The sequence below is a fragment of the Mobula hypostoma genome, chromosome 10 (genome assembly GCF_963921235.1).
Source record: "Mobula hypostoma chromosome 10, sMobHyp1.1, whole genome shotgun sequence".
Lineage (NCBI taxonomy): Eukaryota > Metazoa > Chordata > Chondrichthyes > Myliobatiformes > Myliobatidae > Mobula > Mobula hypostoma.
Window position 1 is genome coordinate 27,774,541 of NC_086106.1, and position 16,908 is coordinate 27,791,448.

Genomic DNA, 16,908 nt, shown 5'->3' on the forward strand with positions numbered 1-16,908 from the left:
TGCCTTCTCCCCTATTGAAAGTACTTTTTTTAAAATTAGGTTGCACGTGACTGTTGTTCATTTATTTAGCGGACTTCTTTAAAGAGTAGTACAGTATTTTCTACTGAGGAGGTGGAGCATGAAACAATGACAGTGACTTTTGAAATATTATTTCAGCAGTTCTGTTTCTCTCTTTTCAGACACTGCTTCAGCTGCTGAATATTTCTGTCATTCTCTTTACGTTTCCAGCATCTGTGATATTTTGATTTCTATTTTCAAAAAGTTTACCTAAGTTTCTAGCAGGTTTTCTTTCAACAGCTCACTGTCCATCCAGTGACATAATTCATTCTGCAGTTTAATGATAATCTGTAAAATTTGCTGTGCTTCTGAGACTCTGGGATTTGGCTCAGAAATGTTGTGAGTAGCTTGCTGTAACGTGCACGGAATAGGGCAGAATTTGTGAAAAGAAAAGCAGTCTACAATGTCGATCTGCGATCCTCTGCACTGCAAAATTCCAAAGACAATATGATATTTATCTGCCAAGCTCTTAAGCTCAAAATTAGTTTTCTGCTTTTTGTTTTCAGGACTGAATCTGCAAAGAGCTGGAAAGGGTGAAGGATCTAATGTGTCATTGAGCTGCATTGTTAAAAAGGGTACGTCTGCATCTCAAAATGTTCTCTCTGTAAACACCTGAGATGACACATTCCAAAAAAAATTGATAAAAGAAAGTCTTTTAAGTTGAAAGTTTACAAGTATAAACACTTGTAAAAATTAGTTGAACAACTAAATTGTGTTTCTAAAAATAAAACCTACCTGCCTATTTCCTAAGCCAAGCTCATAGAACCATAAGAATAAATATGATGGGAATTGTATCTGTGATGGTCGAGAAAAGACCTACCCATTCTAATTCCACGTCCTACCTCAGGCTCTGTAGCCCAGTTGATCACAGCTCTTCAGATATTCATTTACTTTTTAAATATGAGGGGAATTTATGCCTTGGAAGTATTTCATATCCCTCTACCATTCTCTGAGTGAAAATACTTTTAATACTACCAGCAGTTACTATGCTCCTCAGTTTATTTTTAATCCCCCTGTTCAGGAAATAAGTCCTCATTTCTGCCATTTAATCCTCCCAACTGTATACATCTCAAGACTAGAAAACAACCCAAACTTATCCAATCTCTCCTCCATAGCTACAATTTTCCAGGCTTAACAATATCTCTTGTAAGACCGACCTGGAGTCCCACAATCCAGGCTATTCACATGGTACGGTACTGAAGGATTACTCTACCAATAGAGATGCAATGGTATTCGGAAGCCTGTCTGGTTTTGTCAATGTAACGAATAATGTTGTCCTAATTTTAAAAAGAAGTAGGAAGTGTTCTTCCTCGAGTTCTTGCCAATGTTTTTCTGGCAACCGACACTTAGAACATTATCTGGTCTGTAATCTCCCCATCACTTCAATCACTTTCAGTTGCCTGGCCCAGATCACTTTATTTTCACTATGGATTTAGTGTTTATACGTTTTCATCCCCTTCCAGGAAGTCCTTAAAGTTCTGCTTCTTTCTAGACAACAGACCTTATCAGTTCCCCTTCATCACCATCTTTCCTCACCTGGTAGAACTAGTTCTTACTCTCAAGTTTGACTTAGGTTTCTCCCACTTTCTCCAAACTAAAGGTGTAGCCTCGGACAATTGCATGGGCCCCAATTAAACATGCCTTTTCAGCAGTGATAACTTACAAGTTCAGTATCTCCATTCCAGTACTTGTATCCTGGGAAGATTCCGGCACACATTGCTAAGTAATGAAACCTGTTGCTACTTTCTAGGTGATCTGAACGGATATCATCTGGGAAACAATTGTTATATTGTCAGTATTTATTTTTATGATTTTTTGGATGAGATTAGTTCTTCCTAATGTTAACTTCAGTAAATTAATTTTGTTTTTTAATGAAGAACCAGCTCAAACCCGGTTTGAACATCTTTTTCACAGGATTCGGTGAGGCTGTTGGCAGTTGAGGCTTGTGTGAGCACAGCCCAGCTGCTGCCCCAGGAAGACCTGGAATCGTTGGTGATGCCGACCCTCCAGCAGGCAGTGGAAGATAAATCCTGGCGTGTTCGCTATATGGTGGCAGATAAATTTTCTGAAGTACGTGTTATTGCTAAAGCACAAAGTGTATCTCTTTGGTATGATGATATGATGCATTTATATTTTAAAACTAGTCTTTAAGTTTTTTGTTCCAGCTCGAATCCCTTCTGATTCTGTCAAAAGCCATGAAAACACAATTAGTTCCTCTAATATAGTTTTTAAAAATCATTAAATCAAGCACCTGCGTATTTTTAATATAAAAAGCCGTTCGGCTGACATGCCAAAAGGTGCTGAGATTTTTTTCCAGATTCATTTAATTAGCCTGTATTTAAACATGGATGTGAAATAGAACAAAGTTGGTCTGAATTGAGCTCAGATCTTTTTCAGTGTATCTGAAGGATAATCCTGTGACAAGGGTTTAGAACAAACTTGTTGGCATAGTGCCAGGGATCTGGGGATTCAGCACGTGCACAGGTTGATGACACTGATATCTTTTACTTTTGACTGGAGGAAGTTAAGGGGAACTTCAGTTCTGTTTAAAAATGAGCCGAAAGGTCGAAAAGCCAGTAGTAAGCTTAAACAAATTTTCAAAAAAACCTGAGGAGTAATGGGACTAAAAGGACACAGTCACATGGGTTTTCACTGCAGCTATCTTTTGGTTGTCCAAACATATCCCTGTACACACCTTCGCCTTCCTCCCCCTCTCCCTGGCATCAATAATATCAGAGCTGCTTCATACTCTCGTGCGGAGCCCAACATTTTCATCACCTTTGCCACCAACTTTTATCTTGCCGCAGAGTTACCTGGATTTACTCTGAATTTACAAATTAATTCTGACACTTCGCTTCCTTTTCTGAATCTCCAACAGCCTCTCATTGACATCTTCTGCAAACTCTCCAACTCTTTCATCTATCTCCTCCAAGAAGGGTGTTATTTCCTTACTTTCACCTCATCCCAGAATCAGGTTTAATATCACTGGCATACGTTGTGAAGCTTGGTTGTTTTATGCCAGCAGTCCATTGCAGTACATAATTTTAAAAAATTACTAAATATATTAAATGTGTAGATATTTAAAAATTACTGAGGTAGTGTCCATGGGTTCATTGTGCATTCGGAAATCTGATGGCAAAGGGGAAGAAGCTGTTCCTGAAATATTGAGTGTGCCACCTGTACCCCCACCTTGATGGTAGCAATGAGAAGAGGGCATATCTTGGGTGATGGGGTCCTTAATAGATGCCCTCTTTTTGATGCATTGCCTTTTGAAGGCGTCTGGATGCCAGAGAGGCTAATGCCTGTGACGGAACTGGCTGATTTTATAACGACTTGCAGCCTTTTCTGATCCTGTGTCGTGTTCCCTCCATACCAGACAGCGATGCAACCAGTTAGAACGTTCTCCGTGGTACACCTCTAGAAATTTGAGAGCGTCTTTGATGACCTGCCAATTCTCCTCAAACTCCGAATGAAATGTAGCCACTTTTGTGCCTTTTTTTTTTTGTAATTGCATCGATATGTTGGGCCCAGGACGATCCTCAGACACTCAGGAACTTGAAACTACTCACCCTTTCCACAGTCTCCTTGATTGGGACTGATGTATGTTCCCTTGACTTCCCCTTCCTGACGTCGAAAATCAGTTCCTTGGTCTTACTGTCATTGTGGTAAATTTTGTAATGTCGTGCATTAATTAAATGCTGCTTAAAACTTTTGATGGACTGGACCTTGCTGGTTCCTTCCCACTGCTGACTTCACACAGACCGGGTATGGTGTAGGGAGGTGGTGATTCAACTTCACCTTCCTATGGTCCACAATCAGTTCCTTGGTCTTACTGACAAAGTGCCAGATTGTTGCCACACCACTCAACCAGCTGATCTATCTCACTCCTCTTCGGCTCCTTGTTACCATCTGAAATTCTGCCAACAATAGTGTGTCATCAGCAGATTTATAGCCCTGAAGAGCAGTCGCGGCCCGAAACATCGACTGTTTATTTCATTTCCATAGATGCTGCCTGGCCTGCTGAGTTCCTCCAGTATTTTGTGCTAGATTTCCAGCATCTGCAGAATCTCCTGTGTGTTTATAGTTTTTGAAGCAGATGGTCTTTGTTCTCAGTGTAAAACCCTGTTGCCTCAGGCTTCCTCCTGGTACTCCGGTTTCCTCGCACAGTCCAAAAGCATTCCGGTTAGTAGGGTAAAGGGTCATTGTAGATTGTTGCACAAGTTGGTGGGTTACTGGCGGTGCAGTTTGAAGGGCCGGAACAGCTTGTTCTGTTCTGTGTCTCCAATTAAATCTATGCCCTTTAGTCTTAGACGTTCCCAGCCTGGGAAAACACTCGGATCTACTGAAATCTCCGTGCTTTTCTCACCGCAGTGTGATCCAAATCTTCAAAGTAAGGCACATTGCCTACATAAGTTAATTGCAAACAGTAACAATCAGATTAATATTATTTAACAATCAAGAAACATTGTTTAATGATTAAATAACATTATTTAGTTGTTTTTTTGACCTGAGAAACTAGCTGATTACAATTGCCCACGTTGTTGTCTGTGTACCATACTTTCGAATTCAGAGCCATCAACGACAATATTTTCTCAACTTTGCCTTCCTATAAAAACTTAAAATTCTGTCTCTTAAGGCCAGAAAATTCTGGTCCCACCTCAAAGCATTGAGATTAAATCTTTCTGTTCTGTATGAGTGTAAAATCTGTACTGAAGCAGCTGGTTTATCTGTGGATATATTATCAAGGATAGATCATTACAGCTGTTGACACCAACAGAATCAACAAACTCATTCGTAAGGCCAGTGATGTTGTGGGGATGGAACTGGACTCTCTCACGGTGGTGTCTGAAAAGAGGATGCTGTCCAAGTTGCATGCCATCTTGGACAATGTCTCCCATCCACTACATAATGTACTGGGTGGGCACAGGAGTACATTCAGCCAGAGACTCATTCCACCGAGACGCAACACAGAGCGTCATAAGAAGTCATTCCTGCCTGTGACCATCAAACTTTACAACTCCTCCCTTGGAGGGTCAGACACCCTGAGCCAATAGGCTGGTCCTGGACTTATTTCATAATTTACTGGCATCATTTACATATTAGTATTTAACTATTTATGGTTCTATTACTATTTATTATTTATGGTGCAACTGTAACGAAAACCAATTTCCCCCGGGATCAATAAAGTATGAATATGACGATGTTTTACCTGGGTAACACTAAAGAATGCTGCTTCTAAATGGACATCATTTATCTAACCATTCCCTTTTTCTCCCCTTTCATTTATTTCTTTACCAGAGCATGAGGTATCCAATCATTGATAAACATCTGAACACAATGGCAACATTTCTCTGGGTTTCTTTCCTCTTACCCCATGGCTTCACGTGACCCTGATTGAGGTGGGTGGGCTTGGCTAAGCAGGTGCTACACCTTGCCCAAGGGTGACCTGCAGGCTAGTGGAGGGAAGGAACGCCTTACACCTCTCTTGGTAGAGATGTATTTCCACCCCACCACCCAGGATAAAATTACATAATTCAAAACTGTAAACCTGATTGAAAATTAAAGCAAATTACAGATGGACCGGTGTTGAAAAGCACAGAGAAAACACAGCCATTTTGTCAGTTTAGGATTGTTACCCTTGGAACAGGCGAAGACTTTATGTTGTTTGTCTTTATAAGATAACTAACCCATGTTCAAAAATAAGCTCCATGTGAGGTAACAGACACAAAAATACTGGAGCAACTCAGCAGGTCAGGCTGCATCTGAGGGAGTGAATAAACAGTCGACGTTTTGGGCCGAGACCCTTCATCAGGACTGGAAAGGAAGGGGGACTATGCCAGAACAGGAACGTGAAGGCGGGGGAGGTGGAGGAGAAGGGGAATATTCTAGAAAGTGATAGTTGAAGGAAAGTTCATGGGAAAGGGTTCACACAAGATGCAGGAGGAACTCAGCAGGTCAAACAGCATCTACGTAAGTGAATAAACAGTCGACGTTTTGGGCCAAGACCTTTCATCAGGACTGGAAAGGAAGGGGGAAGATGCCAGAACAAGATAAAGGTTGCCAGAGTACTTGTGAAATTGGCACCAACCCATTATTGGAAAACACTTGCATTATAACGGTACGGAGTTTATTGTATTTATAATGTTCTGCTATCATTGCTAATGACAGACCATAACAAAAGGCACTTTCTACGCTCAAGACCACATATAAACTAATCTTGGAATGAAGTCCGTAGCTAAAGTACAGTTCAGATTTTCAATTTTGAAGTTGATATTTTCAGAGTACATACAGGTTTCCCCCGCCATCCGAAGGTAGCGCGTTCCTATGAAATGGTTTGTAAGCGGAAATATAGTAAAGCGAAGAAGCAATTACCATTTATTTATATGGGAAAATTTTGTGAGCGTTCGCTGACCCAAAAATAACCTACCAAATCATGCCAAATAACACATAAAACCTAAAATAACAGTAACATATAGTAAAAGCAGGAATGATATGATAAATACACAGCCTGTATAAAGTAGAAATACTTCACTACAATGATGGCCTGCACAGATCTCCGTAGCGAAAATCTCACACAAGCGCTCTCGGCAGAAAATCTCACGCAAGCGCTGTTGGCATAAACGCGCTCTCCAGTAACCTTTAAACTGTGAAGCTGCCAAATCTACCAAATAACACGTAAAAATACACAGCCTATATAAAGTAGAAATAATGTATGTAGTGTAGTATCACTTAACGGAATTGGGAAAACAGCGCCGAGCACACTGATGATGGTGTGTTAGACTGAGTCGTCGCAGGCTGGGTGGTGCGGTGGCCAGGCCGCTGACCCGATACATTGCCGCGAAGAACGCAGCAGTAGCCGGGTGGCACACAGAACATAGTTAAGAAAAAAGCCGAAATAAACATGCTAATTAATTAGGTGCCGCCGACACGTAATTGTCGGCCCAGATGAGAGGCGATGCAATCAGAAATCGGCACTGATCTGCGCCGACAATTACGTGTCAGGCGGCACCTAATTAATTAGCATGTTTATTTCAGCTTTTTTCTTAAAGATGTGCTGTGTGTCTCCCGGCTACCGCTGAGTTCTTCGTGAATTGGTACGGTATCTGTCCAGGGCCCGGGGGTTGGGGTGGTGGGACACGGGGGTGTCATCTCATCGTCGATCAGGGCAGGCAGCTCATCTTCTCCTATGACTGCCCGCCTCGATGTCGAAGGTCGAGGTTCGTCGTCTGCTGTGGCTGATGTGGAAGGTGCTGCCTTTCTTCATAACAGTGAAAACACCTTCTGAAAGCGAAAACAGGGTACTAAAGTAGGTCTTTCGTAACAGTGAGGTTTCGTAAAGCGAACGTTGGGAAAGCGGTGGGACACCTGTACTCAAATCCTCGGCACATCTTTGAGCTGTTCTCTTCTCACTCTTACATCTTAACTGTGAGCCGTTTGTCTTTGCCTCAGAGTTTTGTAAACTTCTATCAGCTTGTCCCTCAGACTCCATCACTCTGGAGAAAGCAACCTCTCCGGTAACATCTGCAGTACCAGCCAGCATGTCTTCTGTACCTTTTTCAGACCCTTTAAAGGGGAGACCAGAGCTGAATTCAGTACTCCAAATGTGACCTAACCAGAGGTTTATCACAGGGAATGTCCTGTAAACATCTTCTGTACCTTCTCCAAAGTCTCCACACCCTTTAAAGGGGAGACCAGAGCTGAATTCAGTACTCCAAATGTGACCTAACCAGAGGTTTATCAGGTGACTGTCCAGGTTTTGTTCCGGCCTGCACCACCACCACCTCCTTTGGCAGCTCAGCTACCAACTCCTGCATGAAAAGTTTACTCCTCCGATCTTCTTTAATACATTTTCCCTCTCTCCTTCAACCACTGATGGATAAATCCTGGTTAGAAGTGAAAACCGCACAGTGAGATTTCAGTTAACACCACCACCATCTTCATCATCATGTGGTGTGGGCGATCGTGGTCTCTCCATGGCCACGATTGTTCTTGGCAAATTATCCTGCAGAACTGGTTTGTGCCATTGGCGCCTTCTGGGCCGTGTGTGTCTTTACAAGACGAGGTGACCCCCCCCCCCCCCCCAAACCCCCCAGCCATTATCAGTGCTCTTCAGAGATTGTCTGCCCGGCGTCAGTGGTCGTACAACCGGGACTTGTGATCTGCACCGGCTGCACACATGACTGTCCACCATCTGCTCCCACGGCATCGCGTGACCCGGATCAGGTGGGGGGGCTTAAGCAGGTGTTGCACCTTGCCCAAGGGTGACCTGCAGGCCTGCGGAGGGAAGGAGCACCCTACATCTCCTTTGGTAGCGACGTATCTCCACCCCGCCAACCCGTCCGGTGAACGATTTTTGTGAAATTGTGCGTTTGTGATTTGATTGGAATTTGTGTGGAAAGCAATAACAGATGGATTGCATTAAAAGGAAGTTCAAGCATTCTGTGCCCCCTCTCGTCAACGGCATAAAAATGGGGCATCCAAATTATTCTCCTTTTGCATCCACTACCCCAAATGAGCTCAGCTGCAGTTTCTGACCATAGTCTGCTAGTTGAGCTCGAACCCGTATCTGGCCAGTAAACGATCAGTTGTGGTAGTGGGAGCCTGCGTGAGAGGCAGAAATAGGAGATTTTAATCTGGGTAATATCCAGTATCGCTTTAGATTTAAGTGAATGTGCTGCTGTCTTGTTTTGAAGGTCGGAGGTACTAAAGATTGCTTTTAAATCACAGCACTTTACAGAACAAGTTCAAACCAATATTGGAGAAATTGGGTCGGGACCAAGATATGGACGTAAAGTACTTTGCACAGGAAGCCATGACTGGTAAGTTGTGGCTTTGGACCCAGCTCGGTCCGAGCATAAGCATTCTCCCTTCGAGCAGTTGTGGCCTGCATTGTCCCAGAGTCTGTCACTGGGTCTCTGAAGATGAGCACAAGACAAGGTGGGTGTCTGCTGGGTTCCTGCTGTAGGTGCACTGATGGTAGAAAAGGCTCTTTAAACTAAAGATGTGTGTTTTGTAATCTGCACGTGTAATTAGTGAGGATCAGGGAAAAACATGCAGTCCTCAGCATGTTCATTAAAGGGGATAAAACACAAATTATGGATTCAAAACTCTGAACCAGCAAGAGGGTTATTCGAGGAGCTGGAACAATGCTGTGATATTTGGAACTGTTTCCAGTTAGAGGGATTTGCTAATTGTTCAGAATTATAAACCTCGTTATAGAGCCAAGCATGAAGTTCTCAGTTCTGTCTCTTACTTGCCTCCCTGTTTCTGTAGGCCGAATATTTTAAGAACCAATCCAGAGTTGTGAGTACAATCCTCAGTAAAGAGTTCTGTGTTTATATTAGGTGATTTTTAGGGTTTAGGAATAGGTGTTAAAATCTAGTGCCAGACATCCCACCCTGCAAAAACTCATTTCAGGGAGGGAGCACCATCAATTTACGGGAGACTTCTGGGAGAGGTGGGATGTCTGCAATAGAGTAGCCGTTAGCAGCTAGCCAGCTAGTTTAAATAATGTTAGCTCTGCTAATGAACAAATGACACCTGTTAAACTCACCTCAACACGTCTTTTACAGTCTTAACCCACCACGGGCAAGAGAAAAGTCACTGTTGCAAGCAGTGCAGCGAGCAACACTGTCATTATTTTGACCCCTGTTAGGCAGGGGTACACTTCAGTGTAGTCTGGGGTGATGTATGTTTTGTTTTTTTTTGGAACACTCTGCCATGGCGTGCTCTCGCTCACGCTGTCTCCCTCTCTCTCTCTCTCTCGTGGTCTCTCTGATGCTCTCTCTTGCTCTCTCTCGCTCGCTCTCAAAAAGATTGATTTCCGTGATATTGTATATAATTTGCAGACATCAGGGAGCCACTATTCATATGCGGGAGACTCCCGGAACTTCCGGGAGAGGTGGGATGTCTGTAGTGCTGCCATTCAATAGGTCTTCTAGTGTCTGAGGCCTCCGTCGGTCAGAGTCGACCACGGATGTTGTGTCCTAGCTGTCCAGATACGCCAGCCTGGGCAGTACGATATGGAGAGCAAGCTGTTGCCCCATGTAGCAAGCTCCCCGTCTGCACGCACCCAAAGGAACGGCAGATTGAGTTTGGTTCCAGGAGCACCACAGGAGTTGTCAGTCAGCGTAGGACTGCCTTAGGGACTCCAGCTCCGGGTTTACTCCCGAAGCCTTCCCTGTGAGTGCATACAGCCGCAAGGCAGCGGAGGTTTGAGATCAGAATTTTCCTTCTCCTAGATGAGCTGACGAGCCCCATCTGCCCGAATAGGTCTGGAAGCAACAGGAATTAAAAGTTGGCAATTATATGAATTCACTTGCAATATTTTAGAAATGACATACTCCATTGCTAGAATTCCCACAAGCTGTCGTCATAGCTTACAGATAGATGCGTGTTCTGATTATCTTCAGAAACGTTCACATTTTGTCTCCTTTTAATATCTAATCTGCATGTTTTCCTTCTTATCTAGTGCTTGCCTTATCGTAGAAAGGAGTCAAGAAACGGCTCTCCAGACTTGCAACGAGATCTACTGCCGACATCTTTAAAAACCTTCTTCTGCTCTCTCTTTGTACCAGATAGGAAAAAGGAAAGTTACGTCACATCCGGAGTTTCTCCAGTTAGCGGATGATTTCCCTCCACGCCTCTCTGACATCGTGGGGAAACACGTACGAGGCAAGTTACAGCAGTGGTTTGCCATTGCCTTCTGCCGGGTGAGTTTCCAAAGAGATCACCAGCTCGTAACCCAGCACGGATGGAAAGTGTGCAGGGGAGCCGGCTGGATTCAAACTCGGGGTGACGCCACTACATCACCAGCCAGGTCAGCCTACTGTATAATACGGGGACTACTTTATGTTGTAGTAACACGTCATTGCATGCGCTATTAGGTGCACATTGATACGTATGTGTGTGTTCTGCATTTGTTTTCTACTAGTAAAGAACCATGAAACTTAGCTCCCGTCCAGCATTTTTATTAATAGCGTTGTTGTGTAGCCAGGCCACATACACAACACTCTTAAAAGAGTTACCCCTGGAAAATGTAAACATCTCGTAGGTAGTGTCACTGGATTTTAGCTGCCTTGTAGATTCTAGTTCTGCAGTCTTTCTGCTGTCTAAATTTAGCTTGACTGATCATAGCTGTCTACTCCCCCTATTTATTTTCATTGACTGTAGTGTACCCAGTGGCATTGTGTATCCGATGGGTTTAGCATTTACCCTAACCCTAACCCACTACCCAGCCATACACCCCAGCCTAACAACACCAACCCCTCAGCACAGCCCCATAAACCCTAGCCCTCTCCCCACCAGGGAGCCAGGTTCACCCCACATCACCAGTGCCACGCCACCCCAAAGACGTCCCCAACCCTACACTTCACCCTAATCCTAATTTCCAATGGACCACGCACCCCAAATAAACCAGACAGCACCCCAAATAACCCAAGCAGCCTAACACCTCCAATCCTTCAGCACACCCCCATAAACCCGAGCCCTCCCCCCACCCGGGAGCCAGGTTCACCCCATAGCACCAGTACCACCCCACCCCGCAAACATCCCCAACCCTAACCACTCACTATAACTTTCAATGGGCCACGCACCCCAAATAACCCAAACCACACCACACAAAAGGGCTTATGTAACAGTCCTTTCCCCTACCACTAAACCTATCACCTCCCACCCTGCTACACACCCCCATAAACCCAAAACCTCTCCCCATCAAGGGGCCAAATTCACCCAATATCACCAGCAGTTAGGCTCCCATTTCAGCCCTCCCCCCCCCCACCACCACTGCAAAGGCCAAACACAACCCCCCACCCCGGGCATGTCACTCCCCACACACCCCTCAATTAGCTACAGCACAACCCCCAGATCACAGCACCCAGTCCCTATAAAAAAGCCCCAAATCCAAAACACTATCCATAGGCAATAACTCCACCATTTTAACTTAAACTCCAGAATGGAGGTTAAAGAGGAGGAAGATCCCAGTCGAGGACCGAGATGATGACAAGGTGGGCCAAAAACAAAGTGGCAGGGTGAAGTGATACTGCATCTCCAGTATGAGATCCACAAACACGAGAGGGATATTTTGCCCACTGCCCACATACCCTAACCCTCACCCTCGCCCTCGCCCTCGCACTGGATGAGATAATGGAGAGGGAGGGAGAAGTACAGGATAAGCCCGATTTAACCAGGAAGCAGAGAACAGCCCTGAAAGAGCTGAAGGAAAATATGGATATTGTTATCAAACCAGCAGATAAAGGGAGCAGCATAGTTATCATGGACAAACAGCAATATCTATATGAGGCACACAGACAATTAAACAACACGGAACACTGCACTAAACTAAAGGAACCCATATACTGGGAAACACACAGAAATTAGGAACATTCTGCGAGAACTAGAAAGGACTGGATACCTCAGGAAGAAGCAGGTGGAGTACCTGACAGGGATACAGCCACGAGCAAGAAAGTGCTATATCCTCCCCAAAATACACAGGAACCCAGACTCATGGACTGTTCCGGGAGAAATACCACCCGGCAGGACCATTGTGTCAGACTGCAGCAGTGAGTCATACAGGATAGCAGAATACATTGCTGCCTTCCATATAACCATATGACAATTACAGCACGGAAACAGGCCATCTGGGTCCTTCTAGTCCGTGCCGAACTCTTCCCCAATCCTATTCCCACCGACCTGTGCTCAGCCCATAACCCTCCATTCCTGTCCATTTCGCTGTCCAATAACGACAACATCGAACCTGCCTTAACCACTTCTGCTGGAAGCTCATTCCACACAGCTACCACTCTCTGAGTAAAGAAGGTCGCCCTCATGTTACTCCTAAACTTTTGTCCTCTAATTCTCAACCCACGCCCTCTTGTTTGAATCTTCCCCACTCTTAATGGAAAAAGTCTAACCACGTCAACTCTATCAATCCCCGTCATAATTTTAAACACCTCTATCAAGTCTCCCCTCAACCTTCTACACTCCAAAGAATAAAGACCTAACTTGTTCAACCTTTCTCTGTAACTTAGGAGATGAAACCCCGGCAACATTTTAGTAAACTTCCTCTGTACTCTCTCAATTTTATTGACATCATTCCTATAATTCGGTGACCAGAACTGTACACAATACTCCAGATCTGGCCTTACCAATGCCTTATACAAATTCAACATTACATCCCAACTGCTATACTCAATGCTCTGATTACTAAAGGCCAGCAAACCAAAAGCTTTCTTCACCACCCTATCCACATACGATTCCATCTTCCGGGAACTATGCACTATTATTCCTAGACCCCTCTGTGTTAAAGCATTCTTTAATGCCCGACCATTTACCATGTATGTCCTATTTTGATTAGTTCTACCAAAATGTAGCACCTCACATTTTTCAGCATTAAACTCCATCTGCCATCTTTCAGCCCACTCTTCTAACTGTCCTAAATCTCTCTGCAGATTTTGAAAACCTACCTCATCATCCACAACACCACCTATCTTAGTATCATCTGCATACTTACTCATCCAATTTACCACCCCATCATCCAGATCATTAATATATATGACAAACAACATTGGACCCAGTACAGATCCCTGAGGCACACCGCTACACACCGTCCTCCAATCTGACACACAGTTATCCACCACTACTCTTTGGCGTCCCCCATCTAGCCACTGCTGAATCCATTTTACTACTTAACCCACTATCGCAGAAACAGTCCAGCTACATCAAAGACATGTACCACTTTGTCCGGATAGTCAGTTCCATGTCAGTGCCCCCTGAGGCCATACTCTTCACCACGGACATTGAAAGCCTGTACACCAATATAGAAATGGACAGGGGTATAGAGGCAGTGAGGGATATCCTTTGGGAGAACCCTCAGCTAGAGAGACCAGACGAGGCCTTGACAGAACGCCTTCACCTCAGCCTAACTAAAAATGACTTTGAATTCAATAATGAATTCTACTTACAAGTCAACGGCACAGCAATGGGAAAGAAGTTTGCTCCAGCCTATGCCTATATATACATGGCAAAATGGGAGGAAACAGTTTATCCAAAGTGCCCCAAGATACCCATGTGTCTTTATAGATACCTGGATGACATCTGGGGAGTGTGGACAGACTCGGAGGTAGAATTAGAGGAATTTATTCAAATCCTAAACACTCATCATCCATCGATTAAGGTTAAGGCCGCAACAAATAGGGAGAAAGTTGACTTCCTGGACACTACGGTATTTAAACTAGCACCAGAAAATGGCAACCAGAAACAAGCCACCAAAATATTCTTTAAAACCACAGACACACACACCCTCCTACACACAGGGAGCCACCATCCCAAACACACCTTCAGAGGCATTGTCAAGGGACAGCTGACCCGGTTTCACCACATTTGCACCAGGACAGAGGACTTCCACCAAGCCACTACTATCCTCTTCTCTGCACTTAGACACAGGGGCTACAGCAGACGGAGACTCAGACACATCAAATCTGACTTTTTAAAAAGTATCACAAATCCCCCAACCCAGGACAACATAACCCTTGATAATAGCATACAGTGGGATGGCAGTGAATATCCACAAGACAGTTAAAACACACTTCGAAGAACTAAAAGCGGAGGGGTGGACACTGGGATAATACACCACAGTCTCAGCCTTCAAAAGGGGTAGAAACTTAAAAGGCATACTAGTCAGTACCAAAATACGAACAGCGCGAAACTGCGAGGTGGGAAACTGCAGGACATACATATACATAAGAATTTCAAAAAGCATACACAACAGAGTTACAGGAAAGTGGGCCGAGATAGAGCAGAGGATAACTTGTGAACAAAAGAATGTAGTATATGCAATCCAGTGTAAACAATGTCATATTATATACATAGGGGAGACAGGCAACATCTTGGGAACCAGACTCACAGGACACCTCAGTAATATCACGAGAGGAAACCAAAACAGACCAGTTAGCAGGCACTTCCTGGAGCATGGAATGTATTCCTTAGCAATCCTGGGCCTGGAAACCAACATAAGCTGGTCAATCCTCCAAAGAAAAAGAGCAGAGAGGATATGGATTGAAAGACTACAGACGTATTCCCCAAATGGCCTAAACGAGGCCTAAAAAGCTAGGCCAACAAGATAAAATATATCCACTGGAGGGCCAACACTGCGCCCAATAATTAAAAACATTGAGAAAGTTAGAGGAGGGAGGAAGAGGAGGAGCCCCTTCAGTCACCCACCCTGAAACAAAATTAAGACAGGTGACCATTAAACAGGAAAGGTACGTCTTTCTTGGGAAATAGAGACTAACAACTAGGCCCCAGAACAGAAACTAATTCCCCAAATAGAGAGGGATAACGTGAGAAATTATAACTCTACAGGGATAACCACGAGGAAGAATAGACTCATAACGACCAGTTTGATCCAGACACAGCACTTGCCCCAACCTCCCAGCTTGCCCCCGTGGGGTAGAATGCATCCCCAGCACATGGCCCTGCCCTGAAACCTAACATCTTCATACCCCATAAACACAGGTCCTCTTCTCGCCAGGGGGCCAAACTCACCCCTCACCACCAGTTATACCTCCCACCACCCAGCAGACCCCCCCAACCTGATCGTAACATCCAAAAGGGCCTCACACCCCAACTAAATCAGACTAATAAAGGGCCCCTTTGTGGACCCTGCCCACAGCCCCACAAAGGGGCCTACTTAACGATGGATCCCATGCTCCTCTTCTTCCCACACCCCCATGGGTAGGCCTGTGCACACATTCCTCGGCCGTATCCCTAAACATAATGACTTCACCCATCCTATGCACCCCCATAAACCTGAGCCCTCTCTCCACTGGGGGGGCCAAGTTCACCCGACTACACCATCGGTTTGGGTGCTCTAACCCTCCCACCACCACAAAGTCCCATGACCTCACTACCCAGCCATACACCTCAGCCTAACACCTCCAACCCTTCAGCACACCCCCATAAACCCTAGCCCTCTCTCCACCCGGGAGCCAGGTTTACCCACATCACCAACACCACACCACCCCACAAACATCCCCAACCCCAGCATTCACCAGAACCATGACTTCCAATGGACCGCGCACCCCAACTAAACCGGACAGCACCCCAAATAACCCAAACCACACCACACCAAAGGGCTTATATAACTGTCCTTTACCCTACCTCTAAACCTAACATCTCCAACCCCATCTCCAACCTCTCAAACCCAAGCCCTTACCCATCAAGGGGCCAAATTCACCCAATATCACCGGCAGGTATGCGCCTATTTCAGCCCTCACCCCTACTGCAGGGGAAACCGCCCCCCCCCGCAATGCCATTTGCCATCCCACCCCACCTCCCTTCGCTGTGAATCCTTAACCCCCATTACCTCACTCTACCCCTGGGCATGTCCCTCCCCACAACACCCCTTAATTAGCTACCGCACAACCCCCAGATCACAGCACACAGTCCCTATAAAAAAGACCCCAAATCCAAAACACTATCCATAGGCAATAACTCCAGCATTGTAACTTAAACTCCAGAATGGAGGAAGAAATGGAGCAGAAATGGAGAAACAGGTTTGGTAAAACAATACAGGGGTGGGAGGGGGAGGTGGGAGGGAGGTTTGGGTGGGGGGGCCGGGGGTGGAGTGGAACATTTTAAAGGAGAGACCACCTCAGTCTTTACAGAATTCCCCGCGAGGAAGCCGCAGAGAAGAGGCGAAATTGGTGACTCTCCCAGTCGGGAAATACGCTTTGTTAAAGGCAATTCACAGGAGTCGAAATCACTGAACCCAAGATGAAAAACAAGCGATAAGGACATTAATTAACTGGACTTCATCTGTAGTTTTCTGATTATTGTCTTACTTTAATGACG